The sequence below is a fragment of the Acinonyx jubatus genome, chromosome A2 (assembly GCF_027475565.1).
Source record: "Acinonyx jubatus isolate Ajub_Pintada_27869175 chromosome A2, VMU_Ajub_asm_v1.0, whole genome shotgun sequence".
Lineage (NCBI taxonomy): Eukaryota > Metazoa > Chordata > Mammalia > Carnivora > Felidae > Acinonyx > Acinonyx jubatus.
In genome coordinates, this window is record NC_069383.1 from 127,012,397 (window position 1) to 127,017,782 (window position 5,386).

Below are 5,386 nucleotides of genomic sequence, written 5' to 3' on the forward strand. Positions count from 1 at the left end.
GGTCATGTAGTTTCTGCTGTGACTAATCAGGACTGCTGCTATATAGCACAAAAACAGTGAGAAGCGATTCGTAAGCAACCAGGGATAGCTGTGTTCCAATAAAACTTTATGAAAATAGGCAGCAGCTAGATTGGCCTCTAGGCCATGGTTTGCTGATTCCTGTTGTAGGGGAACAAAAGTGGAAATGAGAAGAGCACTGTGGCCCTGACCAGGTGACCCAACCTCTCTGAACCTCAGTTTTCTCACGTGTAGAATGGACACACCTTATCTCTCTGAAACACTGTGAAATTGCTGAGCCTTAAATTTTTTTTAATGTTTTTTTTGAGAGAGAGAGAAAGAGAGAGCACGAGACTGAGTGGGGGAGGGGCAGAGAGAGAGAGAGAGAGAGAGAGACACACACACACACAATCTGAAGCAGGCTCCAGGCTCTGAGCTGTCAGCACAGAGTCCCACTGGGGACTCATGGACTGAGAAATCATGACCTGAGCCGAAGTTGGATGCTTAACCGACTGAGCCACCCAGGCGTCCCTGAAGTTGCTGAGTTTTAGTGGAGATAAAGTGCTGAGGGCAGAGCCCCAGCTCACGGTGGGTGCTGGACGCAGGGTGACATACACCAGTCGCGGTTCTATTGTTACATCAATCCAGGGTGACTGTATTTGTAAAGCAAAGGCTTTAAACCATGCAGTTAGTAGAGTTAACCAGCTCTCCTGGTCCTGGGGTACCTTAGTGGCTGATTGAAATGTTTGTGCGTGCAATTGAATGAACACTGCGATGACATTGATTAGGGCCTCCTCTTAAGTAAAGCGAACATTCCTTCTGCAGATCTGGCTCCGTTTCTTCAATGTGACATCAGTGCTGGCCCAAGAAACCCTCCTGTCATCCTCTTCCCACTTTGGGGAGACACCCCTGCAGCCCCAGCTGCCACCGCATTGCCCCTCTGGGCTGCTTGGGGGAGGGGCTAATTAATCCTCATGGAAACCTTCCCACTGTAGACTTCAGTGTTTGGTAGCTGGTTAGGAAGTAAAGTGCAGAGAAGGGTAAAGTGTGTGTTTTTCTTAAAATCTTGGCTGGGAAAGGGAGAAGAAGGTAGAGAAAAGTGGGAAGGGTCTGAGAGCACATTTGCCTTCACCTTCTGGCCAATGTTGAGGGTACAGTCCAGGCTGAGAGGCAGGAAGGCTAATGAGGGGCCTTTCCCACCATGTTGTTGGGGTCACTGCCATGGGCACTAATGTCTGAGATCAGGGACTTGAGGGGAGGGGTGGGGCCTCTTCCTGAGACTCTGCTGGGTGGGACCCTGTCATGAAACTCAGAGGGATGTTCAGAGTAGCAGGGAATGTGGCTAGGACCTCAGGGCAGGAAACTGGTGGTCCAGAGTTGAGAGAGAGAGAGAGAGGGAGGGAGGGGGGAGAGAGTAATTCTTCATCAACAAAGATTTCATGAGCACCATTCGTCTGTCAACAAAGCTTTCGTGAGCACCAACTACGTGCCAGGCGTTTGTCTGGCACCGACCGCACAGTGTGGAGTGAAGCAGACACACTCCCTGCTCTCACGGTGCCCTCATTCTGTTGTGAAATCTAATGCCCTGGGCCAGAAACTATTTTTACTCTTCTGGTTATTTTCTAGGGTGAGTCACACAGCAGCCCACAATTACCCCATCATCAACCAGGAGAAGGCAGAGGGCAGGGCCTGAAGGCCCGGTACCCAGATAAGTAAATTTCAGGAGGCTGACGGGCATTACTGATTCAAACCATTGATGTATGAGAGCCAGGCCCTCTTGGGTTCAGATCTCTAGCTTTGTCACTTACTGGCTGTGCGACCTCGGGCAAGCCACTCTACCTCTCTGAACTGTAGCCATTTGTTAATTTTGTATGGTAGGTGTTGAGGATACAGCAGTGAATGGGGTAGACAGGACCTCAGTTTTGTGCAGTTTAAATTCTTGTTGGAGACGGAAAACAAACAAGTATGTAAATCCTTAATATACCGGTTGGTGATGAGTGGGATGGAGAAAAAGACAGCAGTGTTGGAGGAATGAAGAATACCAGGATATGGAGTAGGGGTTTCATTTGAGCAGACCCTTGAGGGAGGTAAAGGAATGATCCATATGGATATCTGGTGGGGGGGGGGGGGGAAGCATTGCAAGCAATGAAAAAAGCAAGTGAAAAGGCCCTGGGGCAGGAGGCACTTGGCAGATGTGATTAATTCAAGGATCTTGAGACAGGAGATTATCCTGGTGAGTCCAGTATAACCATGAAGGTCTAATTAAGAAGGATGCAGGATACTGGAGAGACAGAAGGCACTGTGAAAACGGAAACAAGAGGTTGGAGTGATAAGAGGGAGAGACCACAAACCAAGGCAACTGGGAAAGGCAAGGAACCTCTGTGTCTGCAGAAGACTTCAAAAGGACTGCAGACCTCCCGACACTTTGATTTTCTACTTCAGACCCCCCAGGACTGCGAGAGAATACGTTTGTGTTTTTTAAGCCATTAAGTTTGTGGCAATCTCTAACACTGCACCAGAAAAGGAATACAAGAAGTAGCTCATTTCTTTTCATGTGAAATGGGCCAGTGATAGCCCCTGCCTGAAGCCCTGTAGCATGAGGGGAGCGGGGAGCCCAGTGGCCCTGCCCCAGGCAGGAAAGGGGCTGAGGGACTGGCTGAGAACATGACCAGAGCCCCAAGGGTCACCCGCTAGTGTTTCTGGAAGTCAGGAATAAGGGTCTTCCTTCTGCCCCATCCCATTGCAAACATGGGCTCAGGGCATTTTTCCCTGCTGTGTACCCCTGGGATTCTAACTCCAGCCCCACTAGGATCTGGGGTGCCCACAGATGCCCACTCTCTCCAGCCTCCAGGCCTTTGCACGGGCTTCCCTCTGCCAGGAGCCCCCAGCTGGTGCAGTCTGGCCCTCTGCTTAGCCCTAGAAGTCTCTGACGCCTCCTATTCCTTCCTCCTTCCTTCGCCGCCCCTTTCTGCCTCCTCCCCACACCTTCACGTGGCCCTTAGCACACCCTTCATATTTAAATGCTTGTTTCATTCTTTGCTTTACCCACTAAGAGTAAGACAAATAGTTTCTATTTACTGAGCCCTGATTGTGTGCCAGCCAGGGCCGCTGTGAAGAGCTGTGGAGGCTGTGACTGATCACCTAGGATGTGAGCAGCGGGCCCCTGGAGCTGTGCCAGGTGGCCGCAACTATGCCGAGCGCATGTTAACTCTTCCCAGGGACCCTGTGTGGTAGGTCCCTGCGTCCATTTTTCAATGAGGAAGCACTTGGTGAGGCCAAAGAGGGAAAACTCTCAGCTCCTCGAGCCGTACATTGTTAAAACATTTCTTGAGCATTTTGTCACATCCTCACCATGAACCTGTGAGGTTGGCGCTGTAGTCATTCCCATTTCACAGATGGGAAAATTGAGTCTCTGAGCAGGTAAGTTTGTGGCCCAAGGTCACAGATCCAGCAACTGGCTGAGCTGGGATTCGAACGCAGTCTTGCCTGAAGTCTTAAGCCTCACGAAGGAATGAGTGAGGAGGGAATGAGTTCAGAGGGGACCTTCTGTTCTTTGGCTGTGACCTTGGGGATGCTTCATTACCTGGTTTGTATTATTCTGCAGATATGGGTAGCTCTGAAGGTCATATGAGTTCACATCCTCAGCAGCTCTTTGAGAACAGGATGACGGTATTAGTGTGGGAGGGACTTTTCTGGGCTCATACCTGGGTTCTGAGTCTCCTGGGGAAATCCTGCCCCTCAGTCTGCCCTGCCCCAGAGGAAAGCCTGGTCTTTTCTCCTGGCCCTGGAGGGTCTGAAACCCTGGGTCTTCCTAGAAGAGGCCTCGGCCCCACCAGGGCTCACTCATGACAACTGGGTCCTTGGCTCTTCCCAGGGGAACCCCAGAGAATTTCCTCCTGTTTTCACCTCCCTGTCCCTGTGGGGCCAGGCCCCAGCAGCTGTGGCATCAGGAGCAGCCGAAAACCCCAGAGAGTCTGTCGAATCCTTTGGTGGGGGGGGGGGCGGGTGGCATTTCAGGGCGGCTGGGGACAGCCTTGCCAGGCCCAGGGAAAGAGTGGTTGCCAGGCGGCATAGCCTCGCGGCTTCCCAGGTACATTTGCATGGAAGATCTTCACTAATCCCAACACATCCCTGAGAGAGGAGTATTAATCATCATGAAAGTTCACATCTCCTAGTTGTTTACTAAGTGCCAGGCCCTGAGCTGAAGTCTTTATCTGGATTATGTTTTTTCCTCTCTTGAGAAGCTTAGAGAGTAAGAGCCATTATTGATATCATTCACATTTGTGGGTGAGGAAACCACACATTGAGCAGGTGGTAGAGACGTCTGTGAATCCAATCTGAGTTCTGCCAGACGCCTTCCCGGTAGAAATATGTTTAACAGATGAGGAAACTAAGGCTCAGAGAGCTGGAGTGCCTCACCCCCAAGTCCTCAGTTCTTCCCCTGGAAAGCGGCTGCCCAGCACCTTTTGGGGGCAGTGAAGAGAGGACTGGAGTTCACCATTTTCCTGGGTTCTGCTGGGGAGGCCCCCGGAGGGCTGGGTTTTGGGAAATGCCCTGGGCCCTGAGGGCCGTGGGCCTCTGTTTCCTCAGCTATAAAATGGAGGAAGTAAGAGGAGGTGTGCCTGACAGACGCACAGCTCCTTCCTAAGGCTTCCCCAGCTCTGCGTTACAAGGCCTGAATTTTCCAGGGCAGAGTTTGGCCCCAGTCCAAGCCCCCTAAGCAGCCCGTCCACCCCCACCTGGCTTTCCTCCCTCCCCTCCCCCACACCAGGCTCCTGTTATAACTGGAGTCCTGTCGGTGAGTTACTGGCTCACTATTTTTATAGGTTCCCCCAGCTCCCTCCTCCTCCCCACTCCCCTCACCCAAATAAAGGAGCTGTGAGACTAGGGCCAAAAACACAGCTCAGAGTATGTGTGCCAGTGACCCAGCCCCTGCAGGGGTGAGGCGGAGAACTTTCCATCTGGGCCCAGCCCTGGGCAGGGCCAGTTCCCCTCTTCCCTCTGGCGGCTCCTGCCTCCGTCTTCCTGCCCCAGCTGCTCCACAGAAACTGCTCTGTCCCTCAGGCTGGGCTAGCTCCCTGTAGGGTCTCGGATGGTTCCGGGACAGGTAGGGACTGTGTTGACAGGCTGACCCAGCGGCAGTCAGCCAGGAAAGTCAGTCAGTCTGTCACGGTCTCACAGTCCGACTCTGACACGCAGCCAGGGCCACACAGCGAGGCAGGGCCACTCGCGACACGAGTCACAGCTGCGGTCAGCCAGTCATCTGGCTCGCCTCAACCAGTCAGCTAGTCAGGCATTCGGCCCCTGACTCACAGTTGGACTCAGTTACACCCCGTCACAGCTGTTCACACCAGGGGTCGCAGTCACAGCCAGCCAGCCAATCTCAGCC